Source organism: Papio anubis, chromosome X (genome assembly GCF_008728515.1).
Source record: "Papio anubis isolate 15944 chromosome X, Panubis1.0, whole genome shotgun sequence".
NCBI lineage: Eukaryota > Metazoa > Chordata > Mammalia > Primates > Cercopithecidae > Papio > Papio anubis.
The window spans coordinates 85272554-85292164 of record NC_044996.1 but is presented as its reverse complement, the minus strand read 5'-3'; the positions used below and the strand labels follow the sequence as shown (position 1 = coordinate 85292164).

The window sequence follows — 19611 nt, the reverse complement described above, 5'->3', positions numbered from 1 at the left end:
CAGGCATGGTGGCTCACTCCTGTAATCCCAGCACTTTGGGAGGCAGACGCAGGTGGATCACCTGAGGTCAGGAGTTCAAGACCAGCCTGGTCAACATGGTGAAACCCCGTCTCTACTAAAAATACAAAAATTAGCCAGGCATGCTGGCAGGCACCTGTAATCCCAGCTCCTTGGGAGGCTGAGGCAAGAGAATCACTTGAACCCGCGAGGCAGAGGTTGCAATGAGCCGAGATCGTGCCATTGCACTCCAGCCTGGGGGACAACGATGTGGAGAAGCTGGAACCCTTGTGTATTGCTGGCAAGAATACAAAATGATGCAGCCCCTTGGGAAAATAATTTTGTAGTTCCTCAAAATGTTAAACATCATGTTACAACATGATCCAGCAATTTCACTCCTAGGTGTAGATACCCAAAAGAATTGAAAATATATGTCCATACAAAAACCTGTAAACAAATGTTCCTAGCACATTATTTATAATAGCCAAAAAGTGGGGAAAATCCACATGTTCATCAGCTGACAAATGGTAAACAAAATGTGATCTATCCTACAATGAAAATTATTCAGTCAGAGAAAAGAATGATGTGCTTAACATATGCAGTAATATGAATGAACCTATGAAATGTCCAGAATAGGCAATCAATCATAAACTAGCTTTAGTGGTTATCAGGGCCAGGGGAGAAAGGGAAATGGGAAGTGACTACTTAATAGGTATAAGTTTCTTTCCAGGGTGGTGAAAACGCCCTGGAATTAGATAGTGGTGATGGTCATGTGACTTTGTGAGTATGCTAAAACCAGTGAATTATACACTTTAAAAGGGTAAATCTTATAGTATGTGAATTATATCTCATTTTAAAAGATGGTTCTTTAGCTTCATTTAATACTTTGAATTTATTATTCCAATAGGATACTGTTTAAGTTAGCCCCCACAAAAAATGTTAAAGCTGCTATGAATATTTTTATATAGGCCCCCAAATATAATTTGATTCACCCAATTTCTCACCCAAACTTATCCAAGTATGTATTGTATATACACTGATTGTGTTTACAAGGGGCAACAAGTGGCAATGTGACTAGAGTTATCTCCTTATTTTGCCTGTCTGTCATGTGGCTGCTCTTCCCACCCATCCCCCTGTCCTGATTCCTCAAAAAATAATGTAGAAGATTAAGAATGCAAGCAGACAGGGAAGAGGAGAAACAATACAGCTGACATCAATACTAATCCCCAAATTAGTTCATCATGCCCTGAATAATTGATGTCGGCCAAGTTTCTGCTGGATGTGAGGTACCCAGGCTGCTGGGGGTGCAGCTGCTTCTTGCTGCAGCTTGTGGCTGTTGCTCTTCTCAACTTGCACACATGCCTGTAGGGTGAAACATGCTCTTTCTATGTAGTATGGGTAGGCAGTACAGAAGGACAAGTCTAAATTAAGGACTCAGCACTTCAGGATAGTTGCTTTGCCTGGACAGTGCAGGAGGTGTGAGATTAAAAAGGGTGAAGAAGACAGCAGATGGTCTCCTTGCCTTGCCCATTCCTCTCCTGTGAGCCCATCCATCCACCCATATGCACAAGACAAAATCAATGCAGTTGCTCAACCTAGCCTTGAGAGCACTGCTTGCTGGAAAATCAAGCTTCTAAAATGTACAGTGTCATCATTTCCAGATGTCTGGCCTGTAATTCAAATGTTGCTTTACCTTTTGGTGTTGGCACTCAGCCTTTCCCTTTTCTGATCTGACCCAAGGTCACTTCTATCCAAGGTTTATATTGTCTATAACCTCCTTCCAAACTATCAAACATCATATCTTCCTTCTGCCCCACTATTTGTAAAGTTTGCGTTTCCTGTATTATCTCGGCATAGTGGATGGTCCTAGTCCCAGCGCTGCCACCAGGAGAATATTCCTTCCAAATGCTGGAGTCAAGTTCCCCATTCATACCATGAGGGAGTTGGTTTGGCTAATCTCTTAGACCAGTGGTTCTCAGTCTTGGTTGCACCTTAGGAGTACCAAAAAATAGTGACACCTGGGACCCTCCCCTAAGATTCTGTTGTAGTTGGTCAAAAATGTGGCATGAGCACGTGACATTTTACAGTTCACCAAGTGATTCTCATGGGCAGTCAATGTTGAAAATCACAGTTTTAAGGGCTCTTTTAGCTCTGACCTTGTCTGTTTCGCCTGAAAATAAAGTGCAGTCAGAAAAAAAGGTTTTTCTGTGTCTCTCTCCCATATTGAGAGAGAATCTGTGGAGGGAGAAACCTGGGGCCTACCCATTTTTTTCTAGGGAGAATAGAAAATAAAGATAAAGGGGATAAAACATGTTAGATCATGTCATTTCCAGCCTCAAAAGCCATTGATGGCTCCGCTTTCATTCATAATAACACACAAGTCCTACACAGTTTTGGATGTAACTTCAAAAATGAATGGGTATGTAAAAACATAAAATATACACAGTGATGTATGGCATATAAAATTAAGTTCTTATAATGGCCAATGGAGACCTTAGATGATATGCCTACCTCAACTTCCCCCATTATTTCTTGACCTTATGTTCTACTACTCTTTTCCTTATTATCTTCACTCGAGCCATGCTGGCCTCCTTGTTGATCTTCAAACTAACCAGAAATGCCTTCACCTTAAGGCCTTCACATCTGCTGTTCACTCAAGCGGGAATGTTTTTCCCCAGATATCTGCATGGCTACCTCCCTCATCTTCTTCAGTTCTTTGTTCATATACAGTCTTCTCAGTCAGGCTTCTCTGAGCACTCTTTCAAATTTTCACCTTCTTTCCAGAATTCCTATCCCCATTTCCCATTTTATTCTTTTCCATAGCACATATGACTTTCTGACATATCATACATCTTATGTACTTTATTGCTTGTTTCTTCCCCAGTTAGAATGTAAATGCTGTGAGACCATGGTACCTATTTTGTTGGCTACTTCATCATCAGTGCTTACAATAGTGCCTGGCACACAGTAGACATTAAACAAATATTAGTTGAATGAGAAAATGTTGAGAATCTACAGAATACTGGGTGGATCACATGAGGTCAGGAGTTCAAGACCAGCCTGGCCAATATGGTGAAACCACGACTCTACTAAAAATACAAAAATGAGCCAGGTGTGGTTGCACACACCTATAATTCCAGCTTGGGAGGCTGAGGCACAAGAATTGCTTGAACCCGGGAGGTTGAGGTTGCCGTAAACCAAGATTGTGCCACTGCACTCCAGCCTGGGTAACAAAGCGAGACTCCGTCTCAAATAAATAAATGAATAAATATATTAAAGAAGAAGATCACATGTTGAGGAAGGAACAGACAGATCTGAGATCTTTCTCAAGATCTCGGTAAAGAAGTAGAGCTGGGGCATCATCATGGCAGATGGGAGGCAGGACTAGATTGAAGTTCCAACTCGGATGGACAGAGCCGTGTCAGGAGATTTTCATCGTGCATTTTAGCTCCAGGACGACTGCAAGAACAAACCAGGGATCTCGAGAGGACCCACAGACACTCTTAAGGAAGTGGACTGCTCCTGCAGGACCCAGGAGACACTCCAAAACTGTGAGTACTCCAACAGCAGAAGTGGGAAAGGGAGATCCTCCATTGCTTAACACACACCTACACTGAGGAAACTGAAGGTCTAATTTGCAGAAGAAGTTTCTGACTTTACCTGGAGCTGAGTCAATTTAGAGAGCCAAGCAAAATACAGGGGTAGAGGAAGCAGCGAGAAAAGCCCCAGGAGTTTGCTGGGTCCCCAAGCAGGACTGTAACCACAGGGAACCTTCGCAAGGGTGGCCAGAGGCACAGGGGAAAATGCCACAGGGGAAAATGCTACAGGGAAAAGGAAGTCTCCAGCTGAACTTTGTAACAATTTGAACCAGGAGAGAAGCATCCTGGCCAGAACTTTGGGTAGGGCATGAATCTGGTGTGAAGACTCTACAGGAGGGGGAAGAACCAAAGCCTTTTTCTTTCACAGCTGAGAGGTGGGTAACCTGGGGCAGGTTCTCAAGCCCTACTCACCCATTGCCTGGAAACAAACTTGGGACTGTTAAGGGGGCACAGTGGGAGTGAGACTGGCCCTTTGGATTGCATGGGAGCTGGGTGAGTCCTGTGACTGCTGGCTTTGATCCACTTTCCTAACCACCTGCATTACTCGGCAGAAGCAGCCATAATCCTCCTAGGTACACAACTCCATGGATCTAGGAACTTCACCCCCACAACAAGACCTGTCCAAGGACAGTCTGAGCTCAGACATCCTTAGCCCTACCCCCACCTCATGGGCCTTCCCTACCCACCATGGTAGCTGAAGACAAAGGGCATAAACTCTGTACCACTGGTTCCTCTCCATACTACCAAAGCTGATGCTCTCTGAAAAGCACCACCTCCTGGCAGGAGGCCAACCACCACAAAAATGGAATATTAAACCACCAAAGCTAAGAACTATCACAGAGACCATTTCATCTCCTAACACCTCCGCCAGAACAGGTGCTGGTATCTACAGCTGATAGACCCATAGATTGTTCACATCACAGGGCTCTGTGCAGACAACCCCCAGTACCAGCCCACAGCCAGATAGACTTGCTGGGTGACTAGACTCAGAAGAGATATAGCAATCACTGCTGTTTGGCTCACAGGAAGCCATGGACAAAGGTAAAGGGGGAGAGTATTACATCAAGGGAACACCCCATGGGACAAAAGAATCTGAACAACAGCCTTCAGCCCTAGACCTTCCCACTGACAGAGCCTATGCAAATGAGAAGGAACCAAAAAACCAACTCTGGTAATATGAAAAAACAAGGCTCTTTAACACCCCCCAAAAAATCACACTAGCTCACCAGCAATGGATCCAAACCAAGATGAAATCTCTGACTTACCTGAAAAAGAATTCAGGAGGTTAGTTATTAAGCGAATCAGGGAGGCAACAGAGAAAGGTGATTTCCAATGCAAGGAAATCTAAAAAATGATACAAGAAGTGAAGGGAGAAATATTCAAGGAAATAGATAGCATAAAGAAAAAACAATAAAAACTTCAGGAAACAATTGACAAACTTTTAGAAATGCAAAATTCTCTGGAAAGTCTCAGCAATAGAATTGAACAAGTAGTAGAAAGAAATTCACGGCTCAAAGACAAGGTCTTCGAATTAACCCAGTCCAACAAAGACAAAGGAAAAGCAGAATAAGAAAATATGAACAAAGACTCCAAAAGTCTGGGATTATGTTAAATGACCAAACTTAAGAATAATCAGTGTTCTTGAGGAAGAAGAGAAATCTAAAAGTTTGGAAAACATATTTGTGGCAATAACAGAGAAAAACTTCCCCAGCCTTGGTAGAGATCTAGACATCCAAATACAAGAAGCACAAAGAACACCTGGGAAATTCATCTCAAAAAGATCATTGCCTAGGCACATTGTCATCAGGTTATCTAAAGTTAAGACAAAGGAAAGAATCTTAAGACCTGTGAGATGGGAAAGGAAAGGAAGAGGAGGGAAGGGAAGGGAAGGGGAGGGGAGGACAGGGGACAGGAGGAGAGAAGAGGGGAGAGGAGGGAAAGGGTAAAAGCACCAGGTAACCCACAAAGTAAAACCTATCAGATTAACAGCAAATTTCTCAGACAAACCCTATAAGCTGGAAGGAATTTGGGTCCTATATTCAGCCTCCTAAAAATATACAACTATCCAACTATCAGCCAGGAATGTTGTATCCACTGAAAGTAAGCATCATATATGAAGGAAAGATACAGTCTTCTTCAGACAAACAAATGCTGAGAGAATTCACCACTACCAAACCACCACTACAAGAACTGCTAAAAGGAGCTCTAAATCTTGAAACAAATCCTGGAAACACATAAAAACAGAAACTCTTTAAAGCATAAATCACACAGATTCTATAAAACAAAAATAAAATTCAAAAATAACAAAAAAGCAAGATACACAGGCAACAAATAGCACAATGGATGCAATGGTACCTCACATCTCAATACTAACATTGAATGTAAATGGCCTAAATGCTCCACTTAAGAAATACAGGACTGCAGAAAGGATAAAAACTCACCAACCAATTATCTGCTGCCTTCAGGAGACTCACCTAACACATAAGGACTCACATAACCTTAAAGAAAAGGGATGGAAAAAGGCATTTCATGCAAATGGACACCAAAAGTGAGCAGAGGTAGCTATTCTTATATCAGACAAAACAAACCTTAAAGCAGCAGCACTTAAAAGAGACAAAGAGGGACATTATATAATCATACAAGTCCTTGTCCAACAGAAAAATATCACAATCCTAAACATATACGCAAATAATACCAGAGCTTCCAAATTTATGAAACAATTACTAACAGACCTAAGAAGTGAGATACACAGCAACACAATGATAGTGGCGGACTTCAATACTCTACTGACAGCACGAGACAGGTCATCAACAGAGAAAGTCAACAAAGAAACAATAGATTTAAACTATACCTTGGAATAAATGGAATTAACAGATATATATAGAATATTTCATTCAACAACCACAGAATACACATTCTATTCAACAGCACGTGGAACTTTCTCCAAGATAGGCCATATGATAGGCCTTAAAATAAGCCTCCATAAATTTAAGAAAACTGAAATTATATCAAGCACTCTGTCAGACCAAAGTGGAATAAAACTGGAAATCAACTCCAAAAGGAACCTTCAAAACCATGCAAATACATGGAAATTATATAACCTGCTCCTGAATGATCATTGAGTCAAATACAAAATCAAGATGGAAATTAAAAATATTCTTAGAACTGAATGACAATAACAACACAACTCATCAAAAGGATACAGTGAAGGTGGTGCTAAGAGGAAAGTTCATAGCCCTAAACACCTACATGGAAATGAATGAAAGAGCACTAACTGATATTCTAAGGTCATGTCTCAAGGAATTAGAGAAACAAGAACAAACCAAACCCAAACCCAGCAAAAGAAAGGAAATAACCAAGATCAGAGCAGAACTAAATGAAATTGAAACAACAACAAAAAAAAACACATGAAAGATAAATACAACAAAAAGCTGGTTTTTTGAAAGACAAATAAAATTGATAGACCATTAGCAAGATTAACCAAGAAAAGAAGGGAGAAAATCCAAACAACCTCATTAAGAAACAAAAGGGGAGATATTAGGACTGACACCACTGAAATACAAAAGATCATTCCAGGCTACTGTGAACATCATTACACACATAAAGTAGAAAACCTAGAAGAGATGGATAAATTCCCAGAAAAATACAACTCCCCTAGCTTAAATCAGGAAGAATTATATATCCTGAACAGACAAATAACAGGCAAAGATATTGAAATGGTAATTAAAACATTACCACCAACAACAACAAAAAGTACGGGATCAGATGGATTCACAACAGATTTCCAGAAGACATTCAAAGAACAATTGGTACCAATCCTTTTGACACTATTCCACAAGATAGAGAAAGAGGGAAGCCACCCTAATTCATTGTATGAATCACCCTATTACCTAAACCAGGAAAGGACATAACCAAAACAGAAAACTACAGACTGATATCCCTTGATGAACATAGATGCTAAAATCCTAACACAATACTAGCTAACTGAATTCAACAACATATCAAAAAGATAATCCACCATGATCAAGTGGGTTTCATACCAGGGATGCAGGGATGGTATAACATGCACAAGGCAATAAATGTGATATACCCCATAAACAGAATTTGAAACAAAAGAAATCACATGATCATCTCATTACATGAAGAAAAAGCATTCAACAAAGTCCAGCATCCCTTTATGATTAAAACTCTCAACAAAATCGGCATACAAGGGACATACCTCAATGTAATAAAAGCCATCTATGACAAACCCACAGCCAACATAATATTGAATGGGGAAAAGTTGAAAGCATTCCCTCTGAGGACTGGAAAAAGACAAGCATGCCCACTCTCACCACTCCTCTTCAACATAGTACTGGATGTCCTCTCCAGAGCAACCAGACAAGAGAAAGAAATGAAGTGCATCCAAACTGTTAAAGAGGAAGTCAAACTGTCACTATTTGCTGATTATATGATCATTTACGTTGGAAACCCTAAAGACTCCTTCAGAAAGCTCCTAGAGCTGATAAAATAATTCAACAAAGTTTCCAGATACAAGATTAAAGTACAGAATTCAGTAGCTCTCCTATACACCAACAGAGACCAAGTGGAGAATCAAATCAAGAACTCAACCCCTTTTACAACAGCTGCAAAAAATAAATAAATAAATACTTAGGAATATATCTAACCAAGGAGGTGAAAAACCTCTACAGGGAAAAATACACAACACTGTTGAAAGAAATCAAAGATGATATAGACAAATGGAAACATCCTATGCTCGTGGATGGGTAGAACCAATATTGTGAAAATGACCACACTGCCAAAAGCAGTCTGTAAATTCAACTCAATTCCCATCAAAATACCACCATCATTCTTCACAGAATTAGAAAAAAAAAAACTATTCTAAAATTCACATGGAACCAAAAAAGAGCCCACATAACCAAAACAAGACTGAGCAAAAAGAACAAATCTGGAGGCATCATCACACTACCTGATTTCATACTCTACTATAAGGCCATAGTCACCAAAACAGCATGGTACTGGTATATAAATAGGCAAATATACCAATGGAATGAAATAGAAAACCCAGAAATAACCTCAAATACTTGCAGCCAACTGATCTTTGACAAAGCAAGCAAAAACATAAAGTGGGAAAAGGACACCCTTTCAACAAATGGTGCTGGGGTAATTAGCAAGCCACATGTAGGAGAATTAAACTGGAATGTCATCTCTCACATTATACAAAAATCAACTCGAGACAGATTAAGGACTTAAACCTAAAACCCGAATCTATAAAAATTCTAGAAGATAACATTGAAAAAACCCTTTGAGACATTGGCAATGATTTCATGATTAAGAACCCAAAAGTAAATGCAATAAAAACAAAGATAAATAGCTGGGACTTAATTAAAGTAAAGAGCTTTTGCATGGCAAAAGAAACAGTCAGCAGAGTAAACAGACAACCCACAGGGTGGGAGAAAATCTGCACAATATATACATGTGACACAGGACTAATATCCAGAATCTATAATGAACTCAAAAAAATCAGGAAGAAAAAACAAACAATCCCATCAAAACGTGGGCTAAGGACATAAATAGACAATTCTCAAAAAAAGATACACAAATGGCCGACAAACATGAAAAAGTGCTCAACATCACTAATGATTGGGGAAATGCAAATCAAAACCACAATGTAATACCGCCTCACTCTTGCAAAAATGGTCATAATCCAAAAATAAAAAAACAGTAGATGCTGGTGTGGATGTGGTGAACAGGCAACACTTCTACACTGCTGGTAGAAATGTAAACTAGTACAGTCACTTTGGAAAACAGTGTGAATATTCCTTAAAGAACTAAAAAGGATCATATGTGTATATATACACACACACACATATATATGTATATATACAGACATATATGTGTATGCATATACACACACATATATGTATATGTACAGACACATATGTGCATATATGTGTACATATATGTGCTTGTACACATACACAGATGTGTCTGCACATATATGCACACATATATGCATATATGTGTATGTGTATGCACACACACATGTACATATATGTGCATGTATATATGTATATATGTACATGTGTGTATATATACACATATATGTCTGTACATATACATATATGTGTATATATATGGATGAGATTTGAGACTATTATTCTTAGTGAAGTAACCCATGAATGGAAAACCAAACACTATGTTTCCACTGATATGTGGGAGCTAAGCTATGAGGATGCAAAGGCGTAAGAATGACACAGTGGACTTTGGGGACTTGGAGGGAAGGAAGTGAGGGGGGACGAGGGATATACAATACTACAAATAGGGTGCAGTGTATACTGCTCGGGTGATGGATGCACCAAAATCTCACAAATCACCACTAAAGAAAGTATCCATGTAACCAAATACCACCTGTACCCCAATAACTTATGGAATTTTTTTTAATTAATAGATTAAAAAATACTGAGGCTCAGAGGGAATGTATACACCTATCTTTATTTGGCTAGTAAGAAGCAAGACAGAACTCAAAGGTAATTTAGAAGCTATGAGTCTGGCACACTTTTCAAGGCAGTATTGAACTCTAAAATAGAGAATGGAGGTCCCCCCAGTCTTCACTGAAATTTTTTTCTCAGTGATATTTTAGGATGGGCAGAAAAGCATTTTGTGAATGTTAACCTGAGTGCATTTTAAATAATGATTTGAGAGTGTTACTGCCCAAGCCTGAGGAGATAAGGGCCAGGTCAAATTTGGTTACAATAGGAACAGAGAGGAATGATGGTGGGAGATACAAACCTTACAAAAGTGAGGACAAACAGAATGACCAGAGTCAGAGAAGATTCTGAGAGTTCCTGCCTGGGAAACCAGAAGAATCCAAGTGCCATGAGAAGCGTGAAAGGAGAGCTGCTTGGTAAAAGAAAAGAAAATGCACTGTTTTTCAACTATTTTCAGTATAGAGAAGTTGAAGCGGACAGAGGTCATGCCCAACAAGCATATACAATATGTGAAACATAAGGTTCAATGGTCATGCCCAACAAGCATATACAATATGTGAAACATAAGGTGAAGTTGGAGACGTGTCAAATGCATAAAAACACCAGAATAACAGTTCTTGCTTATAGCAGCACATCAGAATCATATGGAGCACTGAAAAAAATCCTATGCTGCAGATTAATTAATTAAACCTCTGGGGTTTGATAACCACTAGCCTAAGTAAATCCTGGCAGAAGTTAAATCATGGGTAAAGAAGAATGGCTGGGCACAGTGGCTCCTGCCAGCAATCCCAGCACTTTGGGAGGTCGAGGCAGGTGGATCACTTGAGGTCAAGGAGTTCAAGACCAGTCTGGCCAACAATGCGAAACACCGTATCTACTAAAAATACAAAAATGAGCCAGGCGTGGTGGTGCACGCCTGTAGTCCCAGTAACTTGCGAGGCTGAGGCAGGAGAATCGCTTGAACCCGGGAGGCAGAGGTTTCAGTGAGCCAAGATCGTGCCACTGTACTCCAGCCTGGGTGACAGAGCCAGACTCAGTCTCAAAAAAAAAAAAAAAAAGAAGAAGAAGAAGAAGAAGAAGGAGGAGCAGGAGGAGGAGGAGGAGGAGGAGGAGGAGGAGAAGAAGAACCAAACATTGAGGTCACTCATACTTGAAGCTGGAAGTGCAGAAATACATGAGAGCAACCAAGAAGGGGAAGCCAGAGAAGAAAAAAAAAAAAAAAAAAAAGAACCCTGATAGGGTAGTATAGGACAAAGCTTTAGGAAGTAAGGGATGAGCAATGTGTCAGCTATTGATACTGGGAGGTGGAGGAGGCCAGGACTGAGGATGTGTCATTTTGATTTTATTTCATGGGCATGTGATAAAAGTAAATTATCTTTTTATGTTTAAGTATACTAAAATCTGTGCCTGGAATAGACATAATTTAGAGACCACAGGTGGGTACTACAGTTTTTAATGAGCTACTTTCAACACTTCCAAAGTGGCTGAAGAATTTTAACTGTTAGTGATAGCAACATCTGGCCCAGCAATGTCAGGAATGGTATATCAACAGAGGAGAATGAACCTTTGCAAAATTAAAGAAGTCTCATCTATTGTTTGTCTTTTATTCTAGCACACAGAGCAAGAGGTAATGCCCCAGCTGGGGAAGAGAAAGAAAAAAAAAATCCTTACTAAAAGCTGTTGTCACTGTACAGACAGAATTAATGACCAACTGAACTAGGCTGCTTCTACTTGGCCAAAAGTAAATGCTAACCATATGAGTCAATTATTTTGTCTTCAAAACATTTGTGTATATGCACACACACAACAAACAAAGCACAAACCTCAAAAGACAAATACAACTTAGAAGACTGTAAATTAAAAATATAAATATTTGGTTAGTGTTTGGCAACTGCTGAAAAATAATTGTTAAAGGAATGGGGAAAAGAAATTGTGTAGCCAAGAATACAAAGATACCATTATAAAAGAAATAGGATGAAATTAAGAACAGCAAACTCTGGGCTGATTTTGAGGGAAAACGTTCTTCTACTGACTGCTAAAATACTCTTTCCAAGTGGGAGCAAAAGCACAGAAACCACCCTGGATTATGTTGGGAAAAATGAGATAATGTATGTGAGAGTGCTGTGGAAACTCCAGATTGTGCTACGCATGTGAGGAGTTGCTATGATTGTTGTTACTATCCCACCCAGAGCTGGGGAACAAAGGGTATTGGAGACAAGCCACAAGCCAGACCAGCACTCAGCTAACACCCGAAACCTCTTGCTTTGCTCTGCTGTTACCCTAGCCAAAGTGAGTCACTGGTCATGTACCAATCACCACAAGATTCCATAAAATTATGGTATCATAAAAAAAATTAGTTACTCAACCAGCAGTACTGGAAGGGGAGATAAGTTGACTTCCCAAGAAGGCTTTTGGCTGAGTTGTCCCAGTTGGGAATTGAATTCATGGTATGATTTATTTGCAGGGCTGGGACTGGATAAAACTCAGTCAAGTACTCCAATTTCTGATTTCTGTTAAGTTTGATGGTCTTGCCCCACACTCCCTCCACCCTGTCCCAATTACCAAGCAATCTGGAATAGCTGTATCTGAAGATGTCAATAAGAAGAGTTTCTTTTTTTCCCCATGGCAATCAAGTACTCCATCCCATCCTCATAGGCCAGGGAATAAAATATCCTAAAAGAGCAGAGATACAAACCAGTGGGCATTTGCAAGCACAACCCAGGTCCACATCCTTACCAAAGGACTGGAAGAATAGAATGAGAACTATAGAATGAGGCTTGTCTGTACAAAATGAAATGCTGCTGCCAAAATATTTCTTTACTTTTTTCTTAAATGCCCAAGAAAAGGGAGAAAGGTATAGGACTTTGTGAGGTTGTGGAGGGAAGGTGAGACTGATAACAAGAAGCCTATGACCTCATATGTAAATGCACATTCTTTGAGACCATTTTTAGACTCTGACAATCTTAGAGTCAAAGGGAGGTTTAAAATTAATCTTCGTCCCAGTGGCCTTTTGCCCAGTAAAGAAATACCATCCAGCTCTACTTGAAGTCTTTTAGTAACAGGCACCTTAGTACTCATAAGACAGCACATTCCATCGTTTTTTTTTTGGGGTTTTTTTGGTTTTTTTTTTTCCTTCTCTTTGGCAACCAGTTAAAACTTCAAACTATCAGATAATTGAAAACATATAGTCATGGGATCCTAAAAGTATTATTCAGGACAACTTAACCCCATTCCCTGATGATCCAAGATGAGGAAACTAATGCTCAGAAAAGGGATAGAATTTTCCCAAAGTCACACAGTGTTCAATGGTAGAGCTAAAAGCAAAATTCAAGTCTGCATATTCAGGGCCCAGTGGCTTCTCTACTTCCCATATACGAAGAAAGGAGTTGGCCCAGCTTTAGGACCAGTTACTCAGTGACTATACTACCAAGACTCCAGCTTCTTTTTCCTACCTCCCACAGCCCAATAATGGCTCATTTTATCCTCAACAGAAACAATTCCAAAGAGTAGGCTGGGTCATGGAGAGGTGAATCGTAGAAGGGAAGAAGTGCTGCCCACTCTTTTTGGCTTATCCACAATGGTGACTAGCAATCTCCTGGAAGTAGGACATCTCACTGTTTGATTCCACCATATATTACATGGAAATTCCTTTCTTTTTGAGAATAGCATGATGTCTTTTGGTGGTGTTTGGAGCATATAATAACTGTTGTCATTCCAAAATAGGGATAATTAATTTATGGTCACTCAGCAACCACTTGATGAGTACCTTCTATGCTAGGCATTCTATTAGAACTTAGTGGCAAGAGAGAAAAACAGAGGTGAATCAACTATATTCTCCAAATTTAGGAGATTGCAGTCTGGTGGGGAACACAGAAAATACAGACAGTAAACTCTAATCCAAGACAGAGTATAGCCATCCTCCTATCTATGTGCACAAAATAATAGTAGTCGTATTTTACGTACTGATGGTGAAACTGACCCATATCTTTCCTGTTAAGCTCCCAAGAAAAGAATACATGGGTGGAGCTAGTTTCTAGAAAGAAAGAGGTGAAAAGCAGCTTCTGCTTCAATATGAAGCTTCAGCACTGAGGAATGGCTCCAAAAGATGACTCACTCTCTGCAGGAGGCATTTGAGGGGAGCAGGTCAAGAAGACATCTAAAGAAAAGAATTCTCTCGAAAAGGGAATAACTGGTATAAGTTAATTGGAGGATCCATCTTTCTTTTGACTGATTCTTTAGTGCCAGAGTTTGCATAATTGCCCGGCTATTTATCACCTTAAACCCTAACAGCTGTGGAAAATGAAAAGCCCTACTGAACTTGGAGTAAGAAAAATATGTCTTGCAGTTCTGGCACAGATGCTTACTAACTAAATGATCTCTAGCAAGTTTCATTTTCTCGAGACCTGTTTGGCCACCTGTATAATATATATATAAACAAATCTGCAATTCCCTCAGTTGAGGATAAGGAAGCAGTGGGATGATGGATTTGAAAGTATTTAGTACATAGTGGAAAAAAATGATTTATGTTAAGTTTTTTCTTTTTTTTTTTTTTTTTTTGAGATAGAGTCTCACTTTGTTGCCCAGGTTGGAGTGTAGTGGCATGATCATAGCTCACTACAGCTTCAAACTCCTGGGCTCAGGAGATTCTCCTGCCTCAGCCTCCCAAGTAGCTGGGACTACAGGTGCCCAGTGTCCAGTGCCCAGCTAATTAAAAAAAAATTTATATAGACAGGGTCTTGCATGTTGCCCAGGCTGGTCTTGAACTCCTGGCCTCAAGCCTTCCTCTCGCTTATGCCTCCTAAAGTGCTGGAATTACAGGAATGAGCCACCCTGCCTGACCAGAAAAAATAATTAAAAAAATAATAAATTACAAGGAAATTTGTCACATTTACCCATCCTGTTCCTTTTGCAGTATTTCTCATCACTATGAAGACATACTCATACCCCAATTTATATACTTCAAAACCACAGAGTCATATTTGACTTGATTCCATGACAGATAAGAAATGATACAATAATGTGAGCTGTTTGATCTGGGAGCAGAAGATGCAGGGGGATCTGATTTCTGGTCTTCAGATCTCTGAAAAACTGTCATGGAAGAAAAAGAACAGACTGCTCTAGGTGGCTTCAGGGAGAATGACTAGGATATCCAGGTACAAGCTTTAGGAAAACTAAGTTCAGCTTAGCAAAAGGAAGAACTTTTAACAGTCCAAGGCTTTCCCTGAAGAGAATGGGTGCTCTCAGAAAGCAGTAAGGAACCTCCCTCTAGAAGTGTTCAAGCAGAGACTGGCAAGGATATTTTAATGTGGAGCCCATTAGGGTAAAGGAAGATTACAATTCATGAAATTCTACTTGTCAGGCACTGTGCTAGACCCTTGACAGGAAATATCTCTTTTAATCCTCCCAATAACACCATGATGTGAGTACTATTATCCCTCTTTTTCAGGTTAGAAAGCTGAGGCTTAAAGAATTTGACTACTTCTCATTGGGCTAACTACTGGCATGGTGGGTGGGAGGAACAATTATTTGTTGCATCTGTTTGGCAACACGCACACACACACCACATACTTCTAAATATTTTGTGGAAATGCTGATCCTAGTTGGGAATGTCAGGTACATAATGTGCTTCGGATCACAAACAACAGATAAATAGCCGACCCAGGACTTGAAAATAGATATGTCTAGCTCAGAAGGTCCACACCCTTTCTATTGCATTATTCACAGAAGTGAGATGGGAATGCACAACATTGTAAGGTCTAAGCCAACCCAAAAAGATTCTGATTTTCTCATTTGTCCTTTTTCAATCCCATATAATTTATGAATTACAAAGTTCTGTAGATTCAACTTTTGTGATGGCTTGTTAAATTCATCACCTCCTTTCTATTCCCACAGCTACCACCTCAGTTTCAGGACCTTGTTCCCTCTCTGCCCCTAGTTTATCCACCTCTTGTGTTCTCCTGTTCCAATCCAGCTGACTAACCTTTTACCAGATTACTCTTCCTAAAGCAGAGGATCTTATTTTTTTAAGCTCAGAAACTTTCAATGGCTTCCTATTGTCTGCCAAATCAAATCAAAACTCTAGCATCCACTGTCTTTTGCAGTTTACCACCAATCTGCCTTGGCAAGTTTAACTTCCATTTTCCCACTAATTGTACTCTAAAATCCAGCTCAGCTGGTGTTCTTTTCATATGCCCTGAGCTTCCCTGCCTTAAAGCAGTTGTTCCTGTTATTTTCTCTGCTTAAACTGTCTTCTCTATCTCCACCTGTTGAAATCTTATCTGTGTGCCACAGTCTACCTTAAATAATAATAGTTAATATTTATTGAGTGTTTATTTTGGGCCAGCCACTGTGCTAAGTGTGTGCAAGTATTTTATATGGATTATCTCATCTAATCCTCACAACAGCCCAATGAGGTGGGTGCTATTATTATCCTCTTTAGCCTGAAGTTAACAGAAACTCAGAAAGGGAGAAGTAAGTTTATTTGTCCATGGTAACACAAATTAATAAATGGTGAATATGGGATCTGAACTCAAATAGTCTAGCTCTGGAGGCCTGAAAGGCGTTACAATTTCAAAAAAACAATTAAAAAAAAAAAAAAAACTTTTTCTGATTTCGTATGGTTCAACTTGATATGATCCTTACTTGGCAGCCTCTAAGCATTTTGATTTAACTTTTAAAACCTTTCTTGTGTTATATTAATATTTATCTGTGTTTTTATATCCAGGATGAGACTGTCAGGCCCCAGTGGGCACAGCCTAGGTCTCAGACAGACATCTCAGTGTCTCACACATGGTGGCACAGACTAGGTGCTCAGTGAGTCTTCTGAGTTGAAGGTAAGTTGGGGTGAAGGAAAGAACAGAGGAGTTATCTAGGGAAGATGTTCCAAACTTTCCTGCCCCAGCCACCCAGCATGATACTGGCCAACGCTGCCAACACCTGTCTAAGTCAGACCCTGAAGTCTGTTTTCCTAGCCTGGTCTCTGCCGGGTCCCTTCTTGTCCCCCAGTTCTTGCAGCTTGCTGGGTCTTGGCCAGTGTTTGGGGTGAGGCAGGATCAAAATAACACTGCCCGGGGCTCAGCTTCCAGGAATGAGATATCAAGTAAAACCAAGCTCGGCGGGTGAGGGGGTGGATTGAAAGCCCCCAAACAGAGCCAGCATGCTCTTTACACAAGCCCTGACTTGCCCTCAAGCCACGCGGGCTAGCAGTTCTGCTTTCCTCAGGATGCTCCACAAGTCTGATTCACTGTCCCCGCCTTCACTAACACCCAGCCTCCTCCTCTTCTTTATCTCCCAACCCTAGATGCTCAAGGTTGTTGGACACGTCCAGGCATGTTCCCAGTGGCAATGCAGGTCCAGTAAGAGCCTGCAGGAACTGGCTCGCCAAGATCCTAGAGATGTCAGCCCAGATCCCTGGCACCTCAGAAAGCGCTCTCAGGACACAAATGGATGGACTGACAGCCAGCCACGGGGCGCCTTCCCAATTGTTCTGATTTTGCGATACCCTAGAACAATCATCCTGACCTGATTCTGTACTTCTGCATCTAGATGCCGCAGGTCCCAGCCGCCTTGCTACACCGGGGGGTGTTCCCACACTCACCCGGTAACGGAGGAGTAGATAGCTCTTGCTCCCAAATGGAATTCCCGTACAAACCCACCTCAGCGCAGAGCAAACATCTCTTCCAGCCCCCACCCGTCACCCTCTGCCGGTCACCCCGCGCCTCTCAGCCCCCGCCCCTCAGCCCCGCCCCTCAGTTTCCGCCCCTCAGCCCCCAGCCGGCATACACACTCACAGTATATGAAATTCCTTGTAATCAAAGTTCCGCTTGACTCATTTCACATCTATGTGTAGCAACAACATCCCAAACCCTCCTTTCATGGTAAGCTTACCTTTTCCGCCCCCCGTGAAGTTCCTAGAGCAGCTATTGGACTGTTTGAGTGCCTAGGCGTGGCTACGAAAAAGAAACTGCCTTTGAGAGGCATATGTGAGGCTGAAGAACAGTGACTGAGTCACTGGTATGGCAGGAGCTGCAAAGCTCCCGGGACTGAAACGGGGGCCAGAGAGTAGAGGGCCAGGGAGTTGGGTTCAGAGAAAGCATCAAGTTGTCTCTTTCACAGCTGAATGCAGCTCAGCTCATCAAAGTTTGTTCGTGACTTAGCAGGCTTGGAGTTTGACAGGGAAAATTATTGTTGGAAAAGCCAAGATTTTCAGACACATGGAGAAGCCACTTTCCAGGTCTGGGTTTGCCTCAAAAAAATACTCCTCCATTCAGAAGGGTAGGTAGGATTGTGACCGGAGGAAGAGAGCAGACATGAAGCAGAGAAAAAAACCACTACAAATAAAGGAAAACTGGATTCGGCACTCAGCTTTGATCATCCACCTTCTCTGGGCCCCTGAGTGTCTGTACAAGGAGGGGGTTGAGCTACATAGTCTCTAAGGGCACTTCAAACAATGACAGTTTGGGAGTTTATTAATCTATGGTCTCAGAGCCAGCAGTGGATAAATCCTGAAACGTTACTCGTCTCTGACCTTGAAGAGCTTGCAGAGTTGGGAAGATAAAATAGACTGGACAGAGACAGAGAATAGCACACAGTATAGAATTGAGGGCCAAACTATGAGGTGCAGACTGGAAGGGTTTGGGGGCGGATAGGAAGAGAGAGTAAAAAAAAGAGTTTGACAGGGAAAGCAAATGCTTTTCAATAGATTAAGAGGTTTTAAAATAGGTCAAAGAGGAAATAGTTTAATGCGTAGAGGAAAAGGAAAGCTTGAGCCAAGGTATGGGGGAGAGGACCAAGAAATGTGCCATTATCAGTCTCTGAGGGGCCCCTCCTGTACTGGGCAGAGGCTATATGCCAGCTCAAGGTGGGGTCTCAGTAAAGCAGCTGAAAAGTCTTTGGTGGGAAAGGGCTGATTAGGCCCTAAGCTGAAGTAGAAAAAGTCCTAAATGAACTTCATATCTGTCCCCTCGCTAGAGTTGAGACCAGAATAGGCTACTGTGGGCTCAGGCCTAGTAGAAGGGAAAACTGCCAGAATTGGAATCCTAGGTCTGCCCCTTACTGGCTTTGTGACCTAAGGCAAGTTACTTAACCACTCTGTGGCTCAGGATTCTCTTCTGTAAAATAGGGAAAGTAACAATCCCTAACTCATAGAATTGTTTTAGGAATTATATGAGTTAATATACAAAACAGTGCTCATATGTGTAAGGAGCTTAGAATGATTTCTGGGACATAGTGGTATAGAAGTGTTTATTAAATATAAATAAATAAATAAATAAATAAATACATGAATGTACTTTAAGGCCCTCTGAAATCATCTGTGAGATTAAAATGAAAATAGATACCCTGGGTACCTCCTAATTCTGTTCTGTCCTTTCCTAGAAAATAGGACCTCTTCTTTTTCTCCATCCTTTCCTACCCAGAGAGGCTGAGTTATAGACAGTTCTGAAACTTTAGTGTAAAGAACCCTAGCTTGGAATGTAGATGTCTTGACAAAACTAAGTGTAACATCATGTAAATCTCTTCCTCTC

General features: G+C 40.9%; 1 protein-coding gene across 4 annotated transcripts in view; it reads right to left on the bottom strand.

The window, feature by feature from the left end:
• Positions 1-19267, bottom strand: part of EDA2R (ectodysplasin A2 receptor) — a 50821-nt gene extending 31554 nt beyond the window's left edge. For 2 of the 4 annotated variants that reach the window (XM_009197737.4, XM_009197739.4), the window contains exon 1: positions 17878-19267. The gene's annotated coding sequence lies outside the window, so the exon portion shown is untranslated. Of the gene's footprint in view, positions 1-17684; positions 17775-17877 lie in introns of those variants that run through there. The other 2 variants (XM_009197738.4, XM_009197740.4) reach the window with 1 other exon arrangement.
• Positions 19268-19611: the final 344 nt, after the last annotated feature.